Source organism: Ornithorhynchus anatinus, chromosome 1, assembly GCF_004115215.2.
Source record: "Ornithorhynchus anatinus isolate Pmale09 chromosome 1, mOrnAna1.pri.v4, whole genome shotgun sequence".
NCBI classification, from domain to species: Eukaryota; Metazoa; Chordata; class Mammalia; order Monotremata; family Ornithorhynchidae; genus Ornithorhynchus; species Ornithorhynchus anatinus.
This window is the reverse complement of record NC_041728.1, coordinates 121,923,369-121,950,715: the sequence shown is the minus strand read 5'-3', so window position 1 is coordinate 121,950,715 and position 27,347 is coordinate 121,923,369. Positions and strand designations below refer to the sequence as shown.

Here is a 27,347-nt window from a genome sequence, read left to right as displayed (position 1 = left end):
TGCCATTCGCGAGCTGTAAAAGCCCTTATTTGGGCATCGAACCATATAAAGGAATATAGGGTTAATGTTATCATTCTAAACTGACCCGGAAGGTTTCTGGGTAATTGTAAAAATTCAACATTCATATTTACATTAATTCTTTGATTTGTAGAAGACTGGAAACTGTAACCTCTTTGTGGGCAGGAAGAAGTCTACCGATTCTGGTATATTATATTCTCCAAATGCTTAGCACAGGGCCCTGCACACAGTAAGCTCTCAATGAATACAGCCGATAGAAGCTGTGTCCAAGATAATTTCCAAGTGACAACGTGAAAATCTCACTTGTTTTAGTGATAAAATAAAGGTCTGTGACACTGCATCAGCATACTTAAGTGCTAAATATTTGTGTCAAATGGTAGATATCAGAATGACCATACCATTCCAGTTTATTGAAAATATACCTAACCATGATCTGATTGAAAATGGAAAAAAAATGCATTGACAACTTAGTGAAATCATGTTATTTTCTTAGCCTAACAAGGCTCAATTCATAATTTTAAAATATAAAATTTAGCAAACTAAGTAAAACAGAGACTAATGGGATAATGGATGGTTGGACTGAATCAAAGTAAAACAGTGAAAGTATTTCCATAAACAAATTACTGAACTCATCTGATTAGGGGCCTGGTGGACTAACTCGGAGCTGTTGTTGGAACTCCTTTGTGCAAGTTAAACAGGAGGACACAGACAAGTAATCAACTGATTACTTTAAAGAAAAATCTCAACGTCCACCCAGAAAGCATATCTCCACATTGTTATTTCAGTTCAGAAGAGGAAAGTATTTAAAATACATGAAAGGGATCCAGGAAAAACAAATCAAAACAAAACCAAAAGTGTCTTTACCCCTTCATCTCTGCATGTATTGAGCTTCTGGTTAGGCAATTTAGGGAGGAAGGGTAGAATCACAGGTTATGGGAGTCTCTCCCTGTTGACAAGGTGACTATGCCTGTCACCTTGGTCAGGAGTTATGTTTTGGTGTATGTCAATTAATTGATTGATGAGTTAGGATCTATTGACATTATTCATCGGTATTAACATTATTGATATTGCTAATTCATTCATTCAATTGCTCAATATTTATTGAGCAGTTACTGTGTGCAGAGCACTGTACTAAGCACTCTTCGAAAGTACAATTCAGTAACAGAGACAATCCCTACCCAATAATGGGCTTACAACCTAGAAGTGGGGAGGCAACAAAATAAAACAGGTACAAGTAAACACGCATCGATAGCATCAATATAAAGAAATTACAGATATATACACATCATTAATAAAATAAATAGAATAATAAATATATACACATATACACAAGTACTGTGGGGCAGGGAGGGGGGTAGAGCAGAGGGAGGTAATTGGGGTGATGGGGAGGGGAGGAGGAGCAGAGGAAAAGGGGGGCTCAGTTTGGGAAGGCCTCCTGGAGGAGGTGAGCTTTCAGTAGGGCTTTGAAGGTGGGAAGTGTGCTAGTTTGGCAGATGTGAGGAGGGAGAGCATTCCAGGCCAGAACGAGGCCCAGTGAGAAGGTTAGTAGCAGAGGAGCAGAGTGTGCAGGATGAGCTGTAGGAGAGAAGGGAAGTGACGTAGGAGGGGACAAGGTGATGGAGAGCTTTGAAGCCAATAGTGAGGGTTTTTTTCTTGATACAAAGGTTGATAGGCAACAACTGGAGATTATTGGGGGGGGGGGGGGGAGTGACATTCCCTGAACATTTCTGTAGAAATGATGTTATTGCTAATAATGGTAATGAACATTTCTGTAGAAAAAATGTAATTGGTAATAATGGTGCCTCGGACTCTGGGAAACTACAGTAGAAGCAAGACACACATTGTCTGCTTGAAAGGAGACTAAATAAAAATAAATAATCATGGGACTTGTTAAATATTTACTATGTGCCAAGCCCTGGTCTAAGTACTGAAGTAGATACAAGTCGATCAAGTTGGACACAGTTCCAGACCCAGACGGGGCTCACAGTCTTAATCCCCATTTTTACAGATGAGGTGACTGAGGCCCAGAGAAGTGAAGTGACTTGCCCAAGGTCACACAACAGGTATGTGCCAGAAACAGGATTAGAACCCAGGTCCTTCTGACTCCCAAACCCGGGCTCTATAGTGGCACAGGAAGTGGCACAACTGCCTCACCAGCCTGCCTCCCTCCATGACCCATTACACAGTTCTGTGAAAAAGCAGTTGAAAGACATACCAAAATGAAGACACTGAACTCTCAGCTCTGCATCTCTTGCCCTCTCCACTTTAGAACTAATCACCTGATGGCTTAGATAGCACAAACCACCTGCCACAGACCACCAACCACCTCCCAACTCTGCTTTTCTTCCTTCACCTGCCTGCCTGTCATTGTCTCTGTGTGAAATACAGGAGTGTTGGGAACTGGGGAGCCATGGGGGCCTAACTGGCTTGCACTGGCAGTGAAAAATTAGAAACTCTGCTCCTCTAGCCACGATAACCTACTGATAATATATTTCTTATTGACCTTGTCTTAGGTCATTCTTGTTGCATTGTTTCACCTTTGCTTTTGTGTCTGTCGCCTCTCCCTAACATGTTTTATTCTGAAGCAGTGAACTCCTTGGAGTTTGGGTCTAATTTTCACCATGTATTTCACCCCCCACCCTACCACCCCTGTACTCAGTACAGTGGTTTGCACCTAGGAGTTACTAATTAAATACTATTACTACCAAATCCTGCAGATTCTTCTGAGTCCATATAGGTCTTTACTGTGATCAAAATCCAGTGAGACTGACCATTGTAAATCTTCTCAGAGGCCTATAGATGTGATTCTAATCCCAGTTCTGCCACTTGTCTGCTATGTGACCTTGGGCAAGTCACTTAATTTATCCGTGCCTCAATTACCTCATCTGTAAAAATGGGGATTAAAAAAATGTGAGCCCCATGGGGGACAATCTGATTACCTTGTATCTACCCCTGCGCTTAGAACAGTGCTCAGCACATAATATGCACTTAACAAATGCCATAATTAATTATTATTATCCATTCTGCCATTCTTAACTCCATGATTTAATAAAATAAGATACTCAAGTTTAGAGGGACATAGAACTCCCTTGAATAGAGTAGAACAACTCACCTAGTTTGGGTCAACTCCACTGCAATACTCTGGCACAATAGCTCTGTCTGAATATAGACTCACCTCCATCTTCTACATTAGTTATCTCTTTCCATTCCCCTTTCACGACTCCTCTTTCTACCCCTCACACTGCTCTGATAAGGCCCTCGTTTTAAGAAAAAACTCTTTATTTTTAAAGTGAAGAAGAGCAGCAACTTCAGGTTTGTAAGTGAATTGAGCCCTGGGATACACCTGTAGATAAGCATAGAATAACTAGAAAAAGTAGGTGCTTATCTGGAATCACCCTGGACTTTTATATAAACCCAAGCAGTTTAGGGTGTGGAGATCACCACACCTGACCACGGTGGTTATCAAAGCCTCTAGATCCATAACCCTCTCCTCTCATAGAGATTCCCTCCACAAACCCACCTCTCTGTGAGTAAGTTTTCTGAATACTTTAGGGAGTAAAATCTTCTTTATCTTCCCATGTGATCCTCAATCCCAGCTGTCTTCACAAAGAGTATATGTTACATGTACAAAACGGTTGGGAATTACCTACAACTGTGGGTTCAGTCAAGTGCATAAAGTCCAGGAATCTGATGAGAGATGGTGGTTTTGCATAAATACGGCCAGTGAGGATGCATCCTGGAGTATCCAATTCACAATAAAAAAACTCTGCCCTCATGACCTGAACTTGACAGTTTTCAGCTGCCCATTTAGCTTGTAATGAGAAGGGCAATGAGCTGGAAACGACGGCATACTTTTGACTGTTCTGAAGTAAAAGGATTGGACTTATTTCAGCACATATTAGTTTTAGCTTATTCAGAAACAAATACTAACTTCAATTTCCTTTGATTGGTGGTTAATCCACAACATTTTCTTGACTGTGCTTTATATGATTAAATTGTTTATTTGAATGTGGGTATGTGTGTTTGTGTATACATTTCACAGGCAGACCTCTTTACATATTGTAATTCCCAAATCACCATTTTCAAACTTCTCTTTAATTTTTAAAAAGCAATAGTTACCCAGAATAAATAACACATATATCATATCCCAATTTTCAGGGTGGTTTGTTTTTGTTTGTTTTTTGGGGTTATTTTTATTCTGAAATCAGGCTGCATAACATTGGTCAAATGCACCTGGATCTAGATAGCCACTCAATAATAATAATTGTAGTATTGGTTAAGCATTTGCTAGGTGTCAGGTAATGTTCTAAACACTGGGGTAGAAACAAGATAATCAGGTTGCACACAGTCACTGTCCTACATGGGTTTCACAGTCTTAATCCCCATTTTACAGATGAGGTAACTGAGACACAGAGAAGTGAACTGTCTTGCTCAAGATCACACAGCAGACAAGTGGAAGAACAGGATTAGACACAAGTCCTTCTGACTCCCAGGCTTTTGCTCTATCCATTAGGCCATGCTGCTTCACTTTCTTAGGTGTCCCAGTTCACCGCTAATCTTTAAGGCTAGATCTTACAGTTGTGAAGCCCAGAACTGAAAGGGAGTTCAAGGACTCTCTAAACCATCTCCCATTTCCAAGAAGGACTGCATCTCAAATCCTGCCATCTAAGTGATTCCCCAGAGATGCAAAATCAGAATGGAATCCAGGGAAAGCTTTTCCCCATGATGTGTATATTGCATTTTCAAAATGAGCAAGTTTCCATAACTGTTTTAAGAGCCATGCTTCTACTCTGCACCAAAATATATTTTCAACAAATTAAACCATATTGTTCTTGAATAATTAATCTACTAGACTACCCATTAACATCATGACTCAAGTTTTAATTATTATGAAAATTTATCCCTGAAGACAGATAAGGAAATTAACAACAGACCTCCGGAAATAGTAGTTTTTGTGTTGTTTTTTTTTTCCAGAATGCATAAAACTATAGTTAGCCAGAGTATTCACTGATGGAAATGAAGGTCCAGAAATTTTGAGTAGATTCAATTATTACTTCTCATGAATTGGACATTTCCAATACTAATTCCAAACAATGAAAAAAAAAACACCATCTAAATCAATGATGGCATATTCCAAAAGAAAATAGTTCATAAAAGGAACTGTTTAATACCAAATAATAAATTTGGTCTGATGAAAGATGTCTCAGAACATCTTTCACATGTCACCAGAAAGTTATGTAGAGTTGAATTAAGATCCTTTCCAACTCTGTGGGAAGTCTCCAGTCCATTATGCTTATATCCTAGAGCTATTTTTTTTCCTTCATTTGTTCAAAATTGACAGAAGAAATGTTTTTCAGTGGCTTTGATCATGATGTCTTTGTGGTAATTATATTTCCTTGCTTGAGGCATTTTGTGTTAACATATTTGATTAATTCAAAGGTTAGGTAGATAGTGCCTATCAGCCTAGATCTAAGCCTATGAAATACCAAGATTCAGATTCAGAAAATGCATTCATCAGTGAAGGATGGAAAAGTCAGTATTGACAAAAGGTAGGTCCTTTTATTTGATTGGTAATTAATAAAAAGAAACAGGGAGTGAAGGGGGTCTTGAGATAAAATGTCAAACAAACTCCTATCTGTAATTTATTTTTATTGTTTGTCTCGAGCACTAGATAATAAACTCCATCTTGAGAACAGGAATCATGTCTACCTTTTCTGTTATAATATGCTCTCCCAAGTGTTAAACACAGTACTCTGCATATAGAACATGCTCAAAAAATACCACTGATCGATTAATTTCCTCCAGGAAGACTTCCCTGACTACAGATCAAAATAAATTTCATATTCCAGATGATTTTCTTCGATCATACTCCACTCATTAAAAGGATTGCTTTATGGGGTGTTTTTCTAATAGCTTCCTTTGATTAGTTCACCCAGGAAGGTTATGATTGATCAAGACATTAATTAATCTGCCTGTTGAGGCTTCTTCTGATTTGATCCCTCAGATACGATCTGATTGAAGGGGGTGGACAGAAAATGGCCATGGTAGCATCAACACCACAACACTTTGGAGATAGAATCTGTCCTGGGAGGTTTTTATTTTGAAAAGTATAGAGTTTGCAGTCCAGCTGGATTTGAGCAAGGAATGTGGGCATCCCTAACAGAGTTTGAATTCCAAGCTTGCTCCTGGGGTGGTGAGGAGGTTGCTGCAGTGGCTGAAATGCATCCAGTCACTAGACTATTAATCAATCAGTCATATTTATTAAGCACTTACTGGGCACAGAGCTCTGCAGAAAGCACTTGGGAGAGTACAATACAACAGTATTAGCACACTTTCTCTGCTCATCATGAGCTTGCAGTCTAGAGGAAACAAATAAACAAAGAATAATTAAAAGCAGCCCACATACAATAGAGCCTTTCCTTTAATATTAATGAAGGTATTAAGCACTTACTATGTGCCAAGCACTGTTCTAAGCACTGGGGTGGATACAAAGTAATCAGGTTGTCCCACGTGGGGTTCACATCTTCATCCCCATTTTACAGATGAGGTAACTGAGGCACAGAGAAGTTAAGTGACTGCCCAAAGTCACACAGCTGGCAAATGGCAGAGCCAGGATTAGAACCCGCAGCCTCTGACTCCCAAGCACGTGATTTTTCCACTAAGCTATGCTGCTTCTAAACAGTTAACAGTGTAAACAGTGTACTCATCCTTTGTAAACAGTGGATGAGTCTCAGTCCCTTCATGAATACTACAGAACTGAGAACTAGTGCAAGGGAAATGACTCCAGTTGGTGTGTACAGTGCCACTCACACTCTCGTCGGGACCGTCAGTGTCTGTCTAGGGTAATACTGCAAATACCAAATATTATTAGTTTTGCCATTCTTTAAGATACCAGATAATTCTAACTGTATCTGTTACAGCAATTTCTTGCTGTAGCTGTACGACTGTAGCTCGTACTTAAAAAATGGAGCGTCAAGAAAAGCAACGTTAGACAAATGAAATTTCTCCTCAAGAATCCATTTTAACCAGCTGGGTTAAGTTTCAGGTCTTTTTTTTTTTCTGACAGGAGATACATATATTCAGGATAAGTTCCCTTTACATCTGACCTAAGGTGTTCATCAGTCAGGAGGGAAGCTGACAGCAGGCCTTTCCACCTAACTGCCCACACCAATGGTCTACCAAATGTCCTCTGATCCAGCCAGTGAAGGACTCAAACAGTGGCAGCAGATCAAGTTCTCAACTTTTAGAAGACTGGGACTGCTGCTATCACATCCATGGCCCCAACTTCTGTGATTTTTGGTCTGAGCTGTGAGGAGCCTGAAACCCAGTCACTTCTATTGTATTTATCGTTGTCCTTGTCTTTTATATTTCCATGTTCACTTTCCTTATGTGCTTATTGCCCCTTCACTCTCACCCAACCCCCTGCAAAATACTTTTAGACTGTCAGTCGGTGAAGCCGCATGGCCTATTGGCTTGAGCCCAGTCCTGGGAGTCACCAGGACCTGGTTTTTAATTCCATCTCCACCTCTTGTCTCCTGTGTGACCTTGGGCAAGTCGCTTCACTACTCTGTGCCTCAGTTCCCTCATCTGTAAAATGGGGATTAAAACTGTGGGACAGGGACTGTGTGCAAACACTCTGGGCATGTCAGCCCAGTCCCCTCCTCAAAAATCTGCAGTGTTTTCCTATCAATCTTCGCATAAAGCAAAAACTCCTCACTCTTGGCTTCAAAGCTCTCCGTCCCCTTGCCCCGTCCTACCTAATGTCCCTTCTCTCCTTCTACAGTTCACCCCGTACACTCTGCTCCTCTGCCGCTAACTTCCTCATTATGCCTCATTCTCGCCTGTCCCACCATCGACCCCTGGCCCATGTCCTACCTCTGGCCTGGAATGCCTTCTCTCCTCACATCTGCCAAACTCACTCTCTTCCCCTCTTCAAAGCCCTACTGAGAGCTCACCTTCTCCAGGAGGCCTTCCCAGACTGAGCTCCCCCTTTTCCCTCTGTCCCACCTTCCTTTCTCATTAACCCTACTCCCTCCCTCTACTCTACCCTCTTCCCCTCCCCTCAGCATTTGTGTATATTTGTATATGTTATTTATTACTCTATTTTATTAATGATGTGTATGTATCTATAATTCTATTTATCTATTCTGATGCTATTGGTGCCTGTCTATTTGTCTTGTTTCATTGTCTGTCTCCCCCTTCTAGACTGTGAGCCCAATGTTGTGTAGGGATTGTCTCTATCTGTTGCTGAACTGTACTTTTCAAGCACTTACTATAGTGCTCTGCACACAGTAAGTGCTCAATAAATATGATTGAATGAATGAACATTACAAATAATGGTGTTCCTTGGGGTTTTTTAAATGGTTCTGCTACTGCTAGGCAGACTACTATCACTTTCCAGGCTTTTTTTAAAGTCTAAGTCATATCACTGGATCATGCAATCACAAGAAGTGAGAAATTCTCAGGGAATACTTATCCTGTGCTGACATGATGTAAATAACAAAAGGTTTCACACTGAAGTGAGGTCTTGTTTTGCATATTTAAGAGGTGCTTTATAGCAGAACATTGCACAGATCTAAGCAAATATATTTCCTAACAGACAAGCAATAATAATTAGTCAACTTTGGCAAACCATTGGCTTTAAGACATTCGATCACCTTGCCCACTCCTACTTCACCTCGCTACTCTCCTACTAGAGCCCAGCCCGCACACTTCGCTCCTCTAGTGCTAACCTTCTCATTGTACCTCTATCTTGTCTATCTTACCGCCGACCTCTCATGAATGTCCTGACACTGGCTTGGACACCCTCCCTCCTCATACCCTTTAGACAATTACTTCCCACCATTCAAAGACTTATTGAAAGCACATCTCCTCCAAGAGCCCTTCCCTAAGGCCCTCTTCCCTCTTCTCCCACTCCATTCTGTATCATCTGACTTACTCTCTTTATTCATTCCCTATCCCAGCCCCCAGCACTTATGTACATATCTGTAATTTACTTATTTAGAGAAGCAGCGTGGCTTAGCAGAAAGAGCCCGAACTTGGGAGTCAGAGGGCATGGGTTCTAATCCCACCTCTGCTGTTTGTCAGCTGTGTGACTTTGGGCAAGTCACTTAACTTCTCTGTCCCTCAGTTACCTCATCTGTAAAATGGGGATATAAGACTGTGAGCCCCATATGGACAACCTAATTACCTTGTATCTACCCTAGCGCTTAAGTGCTTGGCACATAGCAAGCACTTAAGAAATACCAGCATTATGATTATTTTTTATATTAAGTCTGTCTTTCCTTTAGAGTATAAGTTCATTGTGGGCAGGGAATATATCCATTTATTGTTATATTGTACTGTCCCAAGTGCTTAGCACAGAGGTCTGCATACAGTAAGCACTCAATAAATGCAATTGGATGAATGAATGAATGAACTTTAGTCTTAGTTATGGTGGTGGTGATGAACTAAGTAACTAATTAATCTCTATTTTGTAATTAATCCAGAGTACTGTGATACCATTGGGTAGGGATTTTCTCTATTTGTTGCCTAATTGTACTTTCCAAGTGCTTAGTACAGTGGTCGGCACACAGTAAGCGCTCAGTAAATATGATTGAATGAATGAATGAATATTTCTAAAGTAGAATACGATTTTACTGACCCAAGAGTGTCTAAGTACTTATTTCAATTAATCTTTTTCAGGCTTTTATTTCCTTTCCAGATATTTCATACTACCTTTCCTTACCCTGTAAATGTCCAGCTTCTATTGCCAATACTGGAGGAGGGTAATAATAAATCTAGGAGAAATCAAAACCCAGGAGTGGTCCCCGACAGTGGTAGAGATAAGGGTGTAAATGAAGATCACTGACTACATACCTCAATGTTCTAGCCAACAGACTAAATTATGCTCAATTTCTGCCTTCTCATAAAAAGGAGTCAACATACACGCTGCAACTTGACTATTGATTGCATCATGTAAATACATGGAAAATATGAAATTTTCTAGGAAGATGTTTCAACATTTAAAAAAAAATTACAAATAAGACCAACAAAATACATACCCTTCTGAGTATTTAAACTCCACAAGCAGCACATAAATACATTTGTAATTTCTATTTTTCTTTACCATTTATAATTATCTGAAAGTAGAGATAACCCTACATATTATCTCTTCACTGTCAGTTTTTTATGTGATTATCGTTTATAGTATGTCAACCTACTAATATGGATCTGTATTAAAATTGTACTTTGGGATGATGTTTTTCAATCTATTTAATGGATTACGGGTTTTTTCTTTCTATTATAGACATCAATCACTGCACTTTTACATTTTGAGAATCCCAGTGTCTTTTCCAATCCAATAGTAATGCAGCAATTGCAATGGAATGATACAGATAAATTGAAATTAGATTATGATTAACTTCTACTGAAATAAAAGGAACTCCTCCAGGAGAACTAAATTTGGGTTTATTAAACATCTTCTTGCCCAATACCTTGGGATTCAAGAGTACTGAATGCATGTGTACAGAATAGACAAAACCTAGTGAGAAGCGGCAAGGGTCAGTGGGTAGAGGACATGCCTGGGAGTCAGAAGGATATGGGTTCTAATCCTGGCTCTGTCACATATCAGCTGTGTGACCTTGAGCCAGTCACTTCACTTCTCTGGGCCTCAGTTACCTCATCTGGAAAATGGGGTTAAGGTTGTGAGCACTAAGTGGGTTGGGGACTACGTCCAACCCAATTACCTTGTACCTACCTTAGTGTTTAGTACGGTGCCTGGCACATAGTAAGCAACTTAAATACCACAATTATTTTTATTATCTTTGCTGTCCTGTGAATCACAGGCCTCTCCAAGCGGTGTTCCTCAATCATAGAACTCCAGGATCCATGGAAGCCCGGGACAAGCCTCAGGTCCTGGACCATCACTAGCTTGCTTATTACCATGGTAACCAAGAACCTACTATATTAGCCCAAGACCTTAGCCTAAAACTTCCTCCTTACATCAGCACAGCTGTCAAAAATTACAAACAGGACCTATTAATAATAATAATAATGTTGGTATTTGTTAAGCGCTTACTATGTGCAGAGCACTGTTCTAAGAGCTGGGGTAGATAAAGGGTAATCAGGTTGTCCCATGTGAGGCTCACAGTTAATCCCCATTTTACAGATGAGGTAACTGAGGCACAGAGAAGCTAAGTGACTTGCCCACAGTCACACAGCTGACAAGTGATAGAGCCGGGAGTCAAACCATGACCTCTGACTCTGAAGCCCGGGCTCTTTCCACTGAGCCATGCTGCTTCCCAATAAAAATGCTGGTATTTGTTAAGCATTTACTACATGCAGAGCACTGTTCTAAGCGCTGGGGTAGATACAGGGGAATGAGGTCGTCCCACATGAGGCTCACAGTCTTCATTCCCATTTTACAGATGACGGAACTGAGGCACATGGAAGTTAAGTGACATGCCCACAGTCACACAGATGACAAGGGGCTGACAAGGGGCAGAGTTGGGATTCGAACCCATGACCTCTGACTCCCAAGCCTGGGCTCTTTCAACTGAGCCACGCTGCTTCTCTATTGGAGTGTTACCACTAGTACTGTTAACTACTAATAATAATGTTGGTATTTGTTAAGTGCTTACTGTTTGCCAAGCACTATTCTAAGCTCTGGGTAGATGCAAGCTGATTATGTTGGACACAGTCCCTGTCCCACATACCCATTTTGCAGATGTGGTAATTGTGGCACAGAGAAGTGAAGTGACTTACCCAAGGTCACATGGGAGGCAACTTTTCCACTTTCTGACATGTGCTCAACAAACGTTATTGATGATGTTAATCAACTTTAAATTCTTGGGTCTATGACTTCTGAGGGTGATTTGAGAAGGTCTAAAGCAAGCTTGATTTTATCCATGGTTCTTCCACTGTTAAACCTATTTAAGCAGTTTTCACAGAACACTATCTGAATTAGAAGCAAAAAAACAAATCCAGTAGTGTATACCCAAATGTAACAAATTTGACTTTTTTTATTCAACATCCCAACAGACATACCTGAAAGCAAGGAAAGGTAAAAAAAAAACACCCATTATGGTATTTGTTAAGTGCTTACTATGTGCCAGGCACTGTACTAAGTACTGGGGTGGTTACAAGCAAATCGGGTTAGACACAGTCCCTGCCACGCATGGCACTCACAGTCACAATCCTAACTATACAGATTAGGCAACTGAAAAACAGAGAAGTGAAGTGATTTGCCCAAGGTCACACAGCAGACCGGTGGTGCAGGTAGGATTAGAACCCACGACCTTCTGACTCCCATTCTCTACCCACTATACTATGTTGCATCTCAGTGAAGGACTGGGACTGGGATGATTTAATCTCCAGCAACCAAAACAGAAAATAGTACGCTATTGCTAGGATAGAAAATGAGCATCAATGTTAAGAATTTTGAATGCTCTGTCAAAATTTAGTGGTGATTCAGCTTTGAAAAGGTGTAAATATCAATTTTGCCTAAGGAAAGCCCTGCCCCCAACCCCACAGCACATGTGCAAATCTTTAATTTTTATGCATTATTCATTTATATTAATGTTTGTCTCCCCCTCTAGAATGTAAGCTCATTATAGGCAGGGAAAATGTCTGCTAATTATGTTGTATTGTACTCTCTCAAGCACTTAGTACAGTTCTCTACACATAGTAAGCACTCAATAAATACCACTGATTGATTTTATGTATAGATACATATATGTACTATTATGTCTTATCGCAAGTCCCCTATCTGTCATGCCTACCTCTTTACAGAGAAGCATCAATTTTCCTTATTTTAGATCCCCCACCATTTCTGCTGTCATTTCTAGATCTATTTCCAATTGCCACTTTCAAGGGCTACCCCCAAATTGTAGGCCTCAGATAATTCTCCTTCATTTGTCTCCCCTCTGCCCTAGTGATAAGGTTCAGGCCTAGGTAGTTTTCACTGCCGTCCACACACCAGGCCAAAATCCCAGTCACAGGGATAGCAAGGATTGCACCACCACCACAGTTCCATCATGAAACCTGCCATGCACTCTCAAGACTGTAAGCTCGTTATAATAATGTTGGTATTTGTTAAGCGCTTACTATGTGCCGAGCACTGTTCTAAGCGCTGGGGTAGACACAGGGGAATCAGGTTGTCCCACGTGGGGCTCACAGTCTTAATCCCCATTTTACAGATGAGGGAACTGAGGCACCGAGAAGTTAAGTGACTTGCCCAAAGTCACACAGCTGGCAAGTGGCAGAGCCGGAGTTTGAACCCATGACCTCTGACTCCAAAGCCTGTGCTCTTTCCAGTGAGCCACGCTGCTTCTCAGGGAACACTAATGCTGTTGTATAGTACTCTCCCAAGTGTTTTTCATGGTACTTTGCACAGAGAAAGCACTCAATAAATGGCACTGATTGATTGTTTGATGCACACTACCTGTGACCCTAGCCAAATTTGATTATCCTGGAAAAAAGAATATTTCACTGATGTTTGTACTAGGCCATCTTGCCTCTTGTGCTAGGCCCATGCTGGCTAAATTAAGCACTTCCTATGGCCTACACTGTAGTTCATTTGCTTTTTAAAAGTTTCCATCACCAACAGTATTATTGAGTGTCTCCTGGGTCCAGAGAACACTTCTAGGGGAAGTACAGAAGATGTAATCGCTAAAGTAAATCAAACAGTAGTACCAAAACCTGGAATTCATTAAACTTCTCTTTGGTAGAAGTCAAAGTGTTTTCACACATTGACTCATGGATCCTCATCATGCTTCTGTGTGATAGAAGGACAGGTAATTGTATTTTGTAAGGCGTGAAAAAGGTTTCCAATAGGGTTCTTGGTAGAGCTGGGCTCTCTCTTCCATTTAGCACCCACAATGTTTTACTTCTATAACAGTATAACTTCTCCATTTGATGCCTTGTTATTACTAACATAAACTCTATCCTCACTAATTCTAACTGAAGCTGATGGGTCTTCATGATGTGAGATTTAAAATAAGTAATGCTGTTAGCTAAAATCTGAACGGCTTAAACTGGAAATCATTTTTTTAAGCGCATTTTTATTAGCTCAGGATTCTTCTTTGTAGACATGTAATCCATAATAAAAGCCTGGTAAAGTTCTTCCTCCACCACCATGGAATGAAATTTTGAGAGAGCATTTTTCATCAATGTGAACTGAAATTGGTTCTTCAGTACCAAATTCTATTAAAAATAACATTATTGAAGTCAGTACTAAAACTGTTATGTAGCAGGCTAAGCTCTCGGTATTGCTCTTTTCAACCTAAAAGCTTTAATCTTTCCATACAGAAAGCCAGGATATACTTGAGGGCATGAAGCAAGGCAGAAATATAATTTTATTTTTGACTTTTGACACATGACTTCTTCTTCTAAAACTCTATAAAGGGAAAATTTCTGTATTAATTGGAGGAGATAACACACTGTAGTTTATAGCATAAGTAGTTGCATAGTCTTTACTACATTATCTCACTTTGGGCAGCACAAAAAAGAGGATAATGAAGATAGCATGTACCATTCAGGACACTGATTCATTACATTACCAGAAAGGCAACATTTCACATCTATTAGACACATGACCATTCCTGAAGTGTCTTGCTTTATCATTCATATCCTCTACAAGGGTACCTAGACTGGTATTTTGGTTTCTGTCTATAAAAAATTGTATTAAATTAGCTATAAGTCCTGCGGTTCAGCCAGTGGAGAGAGAAGTTATCTGGGAATCAGAATTTCAGCCAGCTAGACCATATAAACCAATAATAATACTAATAATGATAACAGTATTTGTTAAGCACTTACTATGCTTAAGTGCTTAACAAAAGCAGCATGGCTCCGTGGAAAGAGCACGGGCTTTGGAGTCAGAGGTCATGAGTTCGAATCCCAGCTCTGCCACTTGTCAGCTGTGTGACTGTGGGCAACTCACTTAACTTCTCTGTGCCTCAGTTCCCTCATCTGTAAAATGGGGATGAAGACTGTGAACCCCACGTGGGACAACCTGATTCCCCTGTGTCTACCCCAGCGTTTAGAACAGTGCTCGGCACATAGTAAGCGCTTAACAAATACCAACATTATTATTGTCAGGCACTCTTCTAAACACTGGTAGATTCAAGCAACCCATAAGCCAGCTCTAGTTTTTATGTACTTACTTATACAACCCATCCTCATCACTTTTGCCTATTTGTTTTTTCAACTGTACATTCAATTATTTATTTTGACAACTCCTGTGAATTAATTTGTGCTTGTCTCCCCCACAACCTCCCTGTGGACAGGAAACATGGGTCACTTCTTTATTCTGTACATCCCAAGTGCCTAGCATAATTGACTGTACCAAGTGGATACTTCAAAACAACAATAATAATAATAATTGTGGTATCTCTTAAGCTCTTACTATGTGCCAGTCACTGTACTAAGCAATGGGGTAGATTCAAGATAATAGGGTCAGACATAGTCCCTGTCCCACAGAGGGCTCAAAGTCTTCATCCCCATTTTACAGATGGGGTAAATGAGGCAGAGCAAAGGAAAGTGATTTTCCCAAGGTCACACAGCAGACAAGTTGAGGAGCTAAGATTAAAACCTGTGTCCTCTGTCTCCCAGGATCCTGCTCTTTACATTAGGCCATATTGCTTCACTACGTGGCTCAGTGGAAAGAGCCCGGGCTTGGGATTCAGAGGTCATGAGTTCAAATCCCAGCTCCGCCACTTGCCAGTTGTGTGGCTTTGGGCAAGTCACTTCACTTCTCTGGGTCTCAGTTACTTCATCTGGAAAATGGGGACTAAGACAGTGAGCCCCACGTGGAACAAACTGATTACCTTGTATCCACCCCAGCACTCAGAACAGTATTTTGCACATAGTAAGAGCTTAACAAATTCTATCATTATTATTACAATTTAATACTATTACTACTACTACAACACCAGGGGACTAGTCCTGGTTCTGTCTAGTGAGGAATCACCTTTAGAGGTGAAAATTTCTGACTGAGGAATCACCTAGGGCATCGGGGCTGGACAGTCTGGGCAGGAATTTAGTAAAATAGTTGGCTGGTTTAAGTGGCAAAGATGGCAGTGGTTACCAAAGAAACTATGACTTGGTGGAAAGAGCACAGGCTTGGAAGTCAGAAGACGTGGGTTCTAATCCCAGCTCCACCACTTGTCTGCTGTGAGACTTTGGGCAAGGTGCTTAACTCCTCTGTGACTCAGTTACCTCATCTATAAAATGGAAATGGACCCCTCTCAGAGTCGCACCTGGAGAGTTTCCAGTACTCTACCAGTCCCGATTACAGGAGGGAGAGTCAAGCAGGTGCATGCTCATTCCATTCTTAGTTTGGGCAGTGGCTAGACAGTGGGAGGCAATCTGCTACAAGTCAAAACTCACCTGTGCTGGGCAGCAGCAGCATGGGAGAGAGTTGAGGGCGGAGACTCAAGTTTTTGCGTGGCATTTTTACAAAAAAAACTCTATGGATCCACTACCAGAATGACTGCAGATGGAGATGGGGCGTTCTGCGAGAGATGTGTCTGTGATGTCACTATGGGTCAGACACGATTTGACAGCATAAGGCAACAACGAAATGGGGATGAAGACTTTGAGCCCCATGTGGGACAACCGGATGACCTTGTATCTACCCCAGTGCTTAGAACAGTATTTGGCATATAGTAATTGCTTAACAAATACTATTATTCTTATTATTATTATTATCCTGGAATGATGGGCATAACACTGGCATTATGTGCATAATAGTAATAACAATAATAATAATAATAATAATGTCGGTATTTGTTAAGCACTTACTATGTGCAGAGTTGTCATCAGGTTATCCCATGTGAGGCTCACAGTCTTAATCCCCATTTTACAGATGAGGTAACTGAGGCACAGAGAAGTTAAGTGACTTGCCCACAGTCACACAGCTGACAAGTGGTAGAGTCAGGATTTGAACCCATGACTGTAAGCTCAATGCGAACATGGAAAGCATGTTATATTGTGATATTATACTCTCCCAAGAACTCCCAGTAAGTGCTCAGGATATATGACTGATTGATTGATTGATTGATTGATTGAACATCTTGGGCCTTAAATGGAGCCTGCAGGTAAAAAATAAAATAAAATAAACTTTTTCTTGCATATCACAAAGTGCTCTAGCCTCTGCCCACCAACTTGATGTTACACTCTGTGCCCCCAGGGAACCCAGCTGGCAGAATGAGAGATTGTGAGTGCCTCAGCACAAGCCATAACACTGTGATAAATTCCTACGGGCAGGTTCTCGGTCCTGTGGCTTTTCCAGCATTCTAGATACAACACTCCATTATGGTAGCTACACTTTGAAATTATTATTTTTTCACTTTATAATGTTGAAATAAATCTATATTATGCAATGAATTTTTCATGCATTGCACTGCTCCCTGCGATTCAGGTACAAATGATGAAACCTGCAATGAGTTTTCAAGTCATCGATCAGTTAACCTTCCTCCATTCTCTCTCAAATTCTTCTCTCCATCATGTGCCCATGAACTTCTTGTTCTCATGTTCATTCCCTTTTAATATGAGAATGGGTCATATTTCAGCATATATTACACTAGTTGGCTCACATTGGTTAGGTGAGTTGTTTGTTAAAGGGATTTGTTAAGTGTTTACTATATGTGAGGCACTAAACTAAGCACTGGGATAGATTCAACATAATCAGGTTGGACAAAGTCCCTACCCCACATGGGGCTCACAGTCTAAGCAGAAGACAGAACAAGTAGAGAATCTTTGTTTTGCAGATGATGAACTGAAGCACAGAAAAGTTCAGTGAGTTACCCAAGGTTACACAGCAGTCAGCTAACAGACCTTGGGTCAGAAACCAGACCCTCTGACTCACAGCCCATGCTCTCTCCACTAGGCCATGCTGAAGCTGAAATAATCCTAATCCCAAAATCTCCAAATTTCCATCCAGAGACATCCATTTATTCTTTAAAATGGTTGATAATCAAATCTGTATCTCCTCCCCTGTTCTCTCTCCCTCCCTCCAGGTTCACATCTCCTCCTGCCTTCAGGACATTTCTACCTGAATGTCCTCTCGTCATCTAAATCTCAACATGTCCAAGGCTGAGCTCCTTATCTTCCCTTCCAAACCCTGTCCTCTACCTGACTTCCCCATCACTGCGGATGGCACTACCATCCTTCGCGTCTGTCTCCCAAGCCCACAACCTTGATATCATCCTTGACTCCACTGTCTCATTCACCCCACACATCCAATCCGTCACCAACACCTGCCAGTCTCACTTCACATCACCACCAAGATCTGCCCTTTCCTCTCCATCCAAACTACTACCACGTTAGTACAGTCACTCCTCCTAGCCCGACTGGATTACTGCATCAGCATCCTTTCTGACCTCCCAACCTCCTGTCTCTCCCCACTTCAGTCTATACTTCACTCTGTTGCCCACATTATCTTTCTACAGAAACGTTCTGGGCCTGTCACCCCCGCTTCTCAAATATCTCCAGGGTTGCCTCTCAACCTCAACAAGCAAAAACTCCTCACTATTGGCTTCCAAGCCTTGCCTTGCCCCCTCCTACCTCACGTCCCTTCTCTCCTTCTACATCCCAACCAGTACACTCTGCTCCTCTGGTGCTAAACTCTCACTGTGCCTTGCTCTAGTCTGTCCTGTGTAGACCCCTGGCCCATGTCCTACCTCTGGCCTGGAATGCCCTCCATCCTCAAAACTGCCATTCACACTTCCTCCCTTCAAAGCTCTACTGAAAGCTCACCTCCTCCAAGAGGGCTTCCCAGACTAAGGCCCCCCCTTTTCCTTAGTTTCCCCTCCCCTCTCCACCACCCCAACTCACTCTCTTTGCTTTACGCCCCTCTCCACCCCACAGCATTTATGTATGTATGTACATATCTATAATTCTATTTATTTATATTAATGCTTATTTACTTGTTTGGATGTGTACATATCTATAATTCTATTTATTTGCATTGATGCTATTGCTTCTTGTTTACTTGTTTTGATGTCTGTCATCCCTTTCAGACGGTAAACCCACTGTGGGCAGGGATTGCCTCTATTGCTGAATTGTATTCTCCAGGAGACCAATTGTACAGTGGTCTGCACACAGTAAATACAAATGAATAAATTAATGAATGACTGAATGCTTTTCTCCTCATGTTTTTCTTATAAAAATTACATTAATTCTCCATTACATTAAAGGAAGATTTCACCCTCCAAGATGTAGGTATTTTCCACCATTTTAAAACCTACATACAATGATAATAATAATGATGATGGTACTTATTAAGTGCTTACTATGTGCCAAGAACTGTTCTAAGCACTGGAATGAATACAAGGTTATCAGCTTGTCCCACTTGGGGCTCAGTCTTAATCCCCATTTTACAGATGAGGTAAATGAGGCACGGAGAAGTTAAGGATTTGCCCAAAGTCACACAGCTAAGTGGAGGATCCAAGATTAGAACTCATGACCTCTGACTCCCAAGCCCATGCTCTTTCCACTAAGCCATGCTGCTTCTCGATCTTCACATATCTTTAAACTGACATTATACAGGTAATAATTGGCCATATTTGTTGGTTATTAAAACAACATGTCTTAGTGGAAAGAGCATGGGTTTAGGAGTCAGAGGCCCTGGGCTCTAATCTTATCCTGCCTTGATTATTCTATCAACCTCCTTGCTGACCTCTCTGCCTTCTATCTCTTTCCACTCCAGTCCACAGTCTATTCTCCTGCCTGAATCATTTTTCCTTCAAAAGCATTCAGACTATGTTTCCCCTCTCCTCAAGAAACTCTAGTGGTTGCCCATCCACCTCCCCATCAAACAGAAACTCCTCACCACTGGCTTTAAAGCACTCCATCACCTTGAACCCTCCTATCTCACACCTCGCTGCTCTCCTACTACAACCCAGCCCTCACACTTCATTCCTCTGGGTGCTAACCTTCTCACTGTACCTCGATCTTGTCTATCTCCTCGCCGACCTCTCAGCCATATCCTACGACTGGCCTGGAATGCTCTCCCTCCTCATATCAGACAAATAACTCTCCCTCATTTTAAAGCCTTATTGAAGGTACATCTCTTCTGGGAAACCTTCCTTGACTGAGCCCTCCTCTCCTCTTCTCTCACTCCCTTCTGTGCAGCTCGTACTTGCTCCCTTATTCATCCTCCCTCCCTTCCCCATCGTGTATATATATATCGTTTGTTTATCTATCTATCTATCTATCTATCTATCTATCTATCTATCTATCTATCTATCATCTATCTATTTTTCTTTTTTTCGTATTACCATCTGTCTTCCCCTCTGGACTGTGAACTCACTGAGGGCAGGGAATTTTGTCTGATGTTATAATGTACTTTCCCAAGCACTTAGTATAGTGATTTGTCCACAGTAAGTGCTCAATAAATACAAATGAATGAATCCCAGCTCTGCCACTTGTCTGCTGTGTGACCGTGGAAAAAAATCACTTAATTCCTCTGTGTTTCAGTTTCCTCATCTGTAATTTGGTGATTCAGTACCCTTTCTCTCTCCTACATTGACTTTGAGCTCCTTATGGTCCAGGATATATTTTCAACCTGATGATCTTGTATTTTGTCTTGTCTTATGCTGTCAAGTCGTTTCCAACCCATAGCGATGCCATGGACATATCTCTCCCAGAATGCCCCACCTCCAACTGCTATCATTCTGGTAGTGAATCCATACAGTTTTCTTGGTAAAAATATGAAAGTGGTTTACCATTGCCTCCTTCCATGCAGTAAACCTGAGTGTCCACCCTTGACTCTCTCCCGTGCCGCGGCTGCTCAGCACAGGTAAGTTTTAACTTGTAGCAGATGGTCTTCCACTCACTGGTCACTGCCCAAGCTAGGAATGAAATGAATATGCCTCTGTTTGACTCTCCCTCCCATAGTCGAGACTGGTAGAGTACTGGAAACTCTCCAGGTGTGACCCAGAGAGGGGGGATATTATATCTACCCCGGTGTTTAGTTTAGTGCTTGGCACATAATAGTAACATTAACAGCAACGACAATAATAATAGTACTATGTGCCCAAATGCTGTAATCAGCTCTGGGGTTGATACAAGATCAAACAGTTCCTCTATCATATGGAGCTCACAGTCTAAATAGGAGGAAGAAGGGGTACAGAAACACCATTTTACAGATGAGAAAACTGAGGTATGAGAAGGAAATGATTTTTCCAAGGTCACACAGCAAGCAAGTGCCAGAGCTGGGATTAAACCCAATGCCTCTGACCCCTAGGCCCCTGCTCTTTCTAATAGGCCACACTGCTTATATACAATAATATGAGATCAGTTTTAGCACGTTCACTTCCTGGGTAACAGTGATCAAATTAACTAGCCTCTTGATGCCTCCGGTTCTGTCTGGAAAGAGGAGATAATTCCTGTCTCCTTCCAATTCCACTGTTAATTTAAAAATTGAACCACTTTTTGTATGGCATTTTAGGTTCCCCAGAAAAAAACAAATAGACGATTTCAGGCTAGTGCCATTCCTATTTGGTTGAGGAGCTGAGTATTCTGTGGAAAAAATCAACTTTGGTGTACCTAACTTGAATTTGGCAAATTAGCATTCATTGCCAAAAGGTGGTCGTAGTACATTAAATGTCTTGAGCAGGGAGACATCTAGTCTCATTTGGATTGAACTTGAAATTGGTTTGTTCTATCTAATGTGACAGACTCAGAGAAACAATCCTGGAAGATATTGCTAACCCGAAGAACGTTCACTGCTGTGTTTGAATTGGCAAATATACCACTGGCACCCAAACAGTTAAAAAAAAGCCCTATAAGACCGGAGAGAATTAGCTGTTGCTAAAACAATTTTATGGTCCTTTCCACTTCACTGGAGGTGGTTTGTATGGCTGACTGGAATCTATTCAATACTGTCAAACATCTAACACTCCCATAGCTAGACTCCTTACAATGAATAACAAGCAGTCTAGCTGCCAATAAGCTGAAACTGCATTTTTCAGTGGGAACTAAACCCCAGCCCAGCAACCCTTCAGCTCTGTAGTTTGCTGCCTTGTTCATTTATAAGACTGACAATTAACCACAAAAAACCAAATGACCCAAATCCCAAGTACTATGCAGGTAACAAACAGCTATTTTTCAGGACAACCCCAGATAGATGTGGAAAAATATATATGGTAGAGTCATAAATTCTAAATTTGAACTGCAGTACTGAATACCCATTCTATATTATCCAGGCATTTATAAGAACACACAACATGTATGTTCAGTGATCAGCCCCTAATATAAAATCACCAAAGATGAGGCCTCCAAAGTAAAAAGTTAAAAAATATTGTTTTCATGATAAAGGGTGGTATAAGTCTGACAAAATTATATGAGACCTCTCAAAATGATTAAGTTATCGAACACTTAGGGAGATAGACAGTTCTTCTGTGTATTTCTCTGCAAGAAAGTAAACAGTAGAGGAGTCAGAGGACCTGGGTTCTTAACCCAGCTCTGCTACTTGTGTGCTGTATGATTTTAGGCAAGGCACTTCCATTCTCTGTGACTCAATAACCTCATCTGTAAAATGGAGATTACATTCTCCTCCCTCCAATTTAGACTGTGAGGTCTATGTGAGACAGGGACTGTGTCCCACCTGATTAACTTGTATCTACCCAGCACTCAGAATAGTGCTTGACACATAGAAGGCACTTAACAAATACAAAATAAAAACCAACAATAAAATGACTGGCTTGTGCTTGGGAGAACACAGTACAACAGAGTTGGTAGACAGAATCTCTACCCACAGGGAATTTGCAATCTAGAGACAGTTCCCTTTCCTGTTTCTTATGTAATAGTTCCACAACTTTTTTTTTTTTTTTTTGGTTAAAATGAAGGGCAGAGCCTGTTCATCACATATTTGGCACTTGGCATTCCTTATACATCATCCCTTTAGTTATCAAATCCATTTTTTTTGGTTAATTACACTGCTCTTTAGCATTGAGGGTTTTTTTTTTTTTATCAGTCTTTATCCTATCCAAGAATTCACTGTCACCTAGAAGAATCCCACTGCATCCAAGATATAATATCAGCAGGGCAAAATGTTTCAATCAATCAATCAGTGGTATTTATTGCATGTTTATGTGTCAGAGCAATTCAGAAGTACAATACAACAGAGTCAGTAGTCACAACCTCTCCCCACAATCTAGGTGGAGCTGGGAGCATCCCAGAAACAGCATGAAAACTGTGGTAATGGAACTAGAGTTATAGAATTGGGTGGTGTGACGATTTAGTCTCCTCTAGACTATAACCTCATTGTGGGCAGGGAATGTGTCAACCAACTCAGTTGCACTGTATTCTCCCTAGTGCTTCATGCTCTTCCCCTCTTCAAAACCCTACTTAAAACTCACCTCCTCCAAGAGGCCTTCCCAGACTGAGCTCCCCTTCTCCCTCTACTCCCTCTACCGCCTCCCCTTCACCTCTCTGCAGCTTAACCCTCTTTTCCCCCCATTTCCCTCTGCTCCTCCCCCTCTCCCTTCCCATCCCCTCAGCACTGTACTCATCTGCTCAACTGTATATATTTTCATTACCCTATTTATTTTGTTAATGAATTGTACATCGCCTTGATTCTATTTAGTTGCCATTGTTTTTACGAGATGTTCTTCCCCTTGACTCTATTTATTGCCATTGTTCTTGTCTGCCTGTCTCCCCCGATTAGACTGTAAGCCCGTCAAACGGCAGAGACTGTCTCTATCTGTTGCTAATTTGTTCATTCCAAGCGTTTAGTACAGTGCTCTGCATATAGTAAGGACTCAATAAATACTATTGATTGAATGAATTAATGAATGAATGCAGTGCTCTGCACAGGGTAAACCTTCAACACCACTGATGATGATGATGATGATGCTACAGAGTGAGTGAAGGCTTTTCTCTCCCCAACTTCAAGACCCATCTGAAATCATATATATTACAGGAAGCTTTTACTGACTAATCTCTCACAACCCCACTCAATTTGCCCCTCTCCTGAAATTTCTGCATTTTCATGTGGCAAAACACTGGCCAGGAAGTCAGCAGATCAAGGTTCTAATTTCAGCTAGGCCAATTGCCTGCTATGTGACCTTGGAAAAGTCACTTAAATTTTCTGTGCCTCAGTTTCCTGATCTATAAAATGGCAGTGCAATACATTCTCCCCTTAGGTTGTAGTCCCATGGTGGGACAGGGGTTATGACTGATGTTATTATCTTGTATCTTCCCCAAAACTTAGTACAGTACTTGGCATATAATAGGCACATAAGGAATACCACAATTATCACTAGCACTATGTGTTCTATATTGACTAAATGCTTCATAAATACTATTGATTTGTTGATGGATAATTTAAAAATAGGGGGTGCAGGAGGAAGAACAAGAACACACCTGGAAGTAGTGGAGGTTTATTAAGATGAAAGAGTTTCTATATCCTGAAGGCCTATGCAATCTAAATATCTTTCTTGGATGGGCCATTTGATGCTGAACTCTGATTACCATGCTTAGAATTAAGATTAATAACAATAATAATAATAATAATTGTGGTATTTGAATTCATTCAATTGTATTTATTGAGAGCTTACTGTGTGCAGAGCACTGTAATTAATGCTTGGAAAGTTCAATTCAGCAACAAATAGAGACAAGCCCTGCCCAACAATTGGGCCACAGTCTAGAGGGAGGGGAGACAGACATCAAAACAAGTAAACAAGCATCAGTAGCATCAATATAAACAGAAATATAGATATATACACATCATTAATAAAATGAATAGAATAATAAATATGTACAAATATATACAACTGCTGTGGGGAGGGGAAGGGGGCAGAGCAGAGGGAGGGAATAGGGGAGATGGGGAGGGAGAGGAGCAGAGGAAAAGGGGGCCTTAATCTCGGAAGGTCTCCTGAAGGAGGTGAGCTGTCAGAAGGGCTTTAAAGGGAGGAAGTGTGCTAGTTTGGCATGTGTGAGGAGGGAGGGCATTCCAGGCCAGAGGCAGGATGTGGGCTAGGGGTTGACAGAGGGACAGGCTAGAGCAAGGCACAGCGAGAAGGTTAATAATGATGGTATTTGTTTAGTGCTTACTATGTGCCAGACACTCTTCTAAGTGCTGGAGTAGATACAAGGTAATCAAGTTGTCCCACATGGGGCTCACACTTTTAATCCCCATTTTACAGATGAGGTAACTGAGGCACAGAGAAGTTAAGAGACTTGCCCAAAGTTACACAGCTGACAAATGGTGGATCCAGGATAAGAACCCATGACCTTCTGACTCCCAGGCCCATTCTCTATCTACTACATCTTGCACAGTATGAGATTACGTTGTCGTACTATGCACAAATAGGATGGGATATATTCCTGAGGAGAATATGCAAAATTCTATTTCACACATTTGGCAAAGGGGTCATGTATAGGCACTGATCACCTGACCCAGATCTTTTGGGTTAAGCCTTTTAACTGAGACAGACATTTTGTTCCTTGGAGGGGATCTTACTCTAAATAGTGTCAGGGTATGATTGACAGCACGATTGGCAGCGTATCGTTATGAACAATAGAATCCAAATTGGTCTTACTCAACAATTCACCTTTATTTTCACCATTGTTCTCAAGCATTTGTTTCTATCATATGAGAGCTTTCTAAATAGAAGTTTCCTCATAGGTTAGCTTTGTGTAGGGTTTTGTAGTATTTTATCTGTAATACCCACTCTAATACCATATAAGGAAAACAAAGAAAAAGGAAATGAGTCAAATTTTTCAATATAGTCTATTGCCTTGGTAAATCTGGGAACCTCAATGAAAAATACCTGCGCATACGACCCCCGTTCCTTTGCTCCTTATCAAAACACTTGCCTCCACCAGCCTTTTTCCCTCCTTAACATCCATCTTCAACTGTTTGCTCTCCAATGGCTTCTTCCCCTCTGTTTCCAAACATGCCCATGTCTCCCCATCCTGAAAAACCCTCCTTTGACCCTATGGCTCCCTCCAGTTATCACCTCATCTCCCTCCTATATTCCTCTCCAAACTCCTTTAGTGAGTTGGCTACATCCACTGTCTCAAATTCCTCTCCTCCAATTCTCTCCTTGACCCCCTCCATTCTGGCTGCTGTCCCCTTCACTCCAAGGAAACCAAATTCTCAAAGGTCACCAGTGATCTCCTTCTTGCTAAATCCAACAGCCTCTACTTTATCCTAATCCCCCTCAGCCTCTCAGCTGCCTTCAACACTGCCAAACACTTCCTTCTGGAAACATTATTCAACCTCGGCTTTACTGACTCTGTCTTCTCCTTGTTTTCTTCTCATCTCTCTGGCTGTTCATTCTCTGTCTCCTTCACGGGATCCTCCTCTGTTTCTCACCTTCTAACTAAGATTCAGTTCTGGATCCCCATCTATTCTCCATCTACACCCACTCCCTTGGAGAAGTCACTAGATCCCACAGCTTCAACTACCAACTCTATGCAGTTGGTACCGAAATCTATATCTCCAGCCTTAATCTCTCTCCCTCTCTGCAGTCTTGAATTTCCTCCTCCCTTCAAGACATTCCCTACTTAATAGTAATATAACTATATTACTAATATTAATAATTATGGTACTTGTTAAGCACTTCCTATGTGCCATGCATTGTTTTAAACACTGGGGTAGATATAAATTCATCACATTGGACACAATCCCTGTCCCAAATGGGGGTCACAATCTTAATCTCCACTTTACAGATGAGGTAATTGAGGCACTGACTTGTCCAAGGTCAAATAGCAGGCAAATGGCAGAGCCAAGTTTAGAACCCTTGACTTTCTGACTTCCAGGCCCCTGCTCTATCCACTACATCATGCTGCTTCTCATATGCTTCTCATGATACTTGGATGATCTCCCTTCATCTCAAGTTTAACATGTCCAAAATAGAACTCCTTATCTTCCTACCCAAACCCTGTCCTCCCTGTTACTTTCTCATCATGGTAAAAGGCACTACCAACCTTCCTGTCTCACAAGCCCATAACTTTGGCATTATCCTTAACTCCTCTCTCACATTCAACCCACATATTCATTCCATCACTAAATCCTGCCGGTCTCACCTTCACAACAGTGCTAAAATCCACCGTTTCCTCTCCATCCAAACTGCTACCACATTAATACAATCACTCATCCTATCCCACCTGGATTACTGCATCACCTTATTTGCTGACCTCCCAACCTCCTATCTCTTCCCACTCCAGCCCATAGTTCACTCTGCTTGCCCAGATCATTTTTCTACAAAAACATTCAGGACGTGTTTCTCCACTACTCAGAAAACTCCAGTGGTTGCCCAACCACCTCTACATCAAACAAAAACTCCTACCGTGGGCTTTACAGCACTCAATCGCCTTGCCCCTCTTCTAACTCA

At 41.3% G+C, this 27,347-nt stretch overlaps 1 protein-coding gene and 2 non-coding genes across 4 annotated transcripts in view; 1 reads left to right on the top strand and 2 right to left on the bottom strand.

Moving 5' to 3' along the window:
• LOC114814718 (glypican-5-like) overlaps positions 1-27,347 on the bottom strand; it is an 866,559-nt gene that overhangs the window by 633,919 nt on the left and 205,293 nt on the right. The window lies entirely within an intron of this gene.
• Positions 16,239-16,376, top strand: LOC114816050. The gene has a single exon (XR_003763826.1). It is a non-coding gene; the product is annotated as a small nucleolar RNA SNORA7 (small nucleolar RNA).
• On the bottom strand, positions 20,811-20,948 carry LOC114816356. Its single transcript, XR_003764118.1, has one exon. It is a non-coding gene; the product is annotated as a small nucleolar RNA SNORA7 (small nucleolar RNA).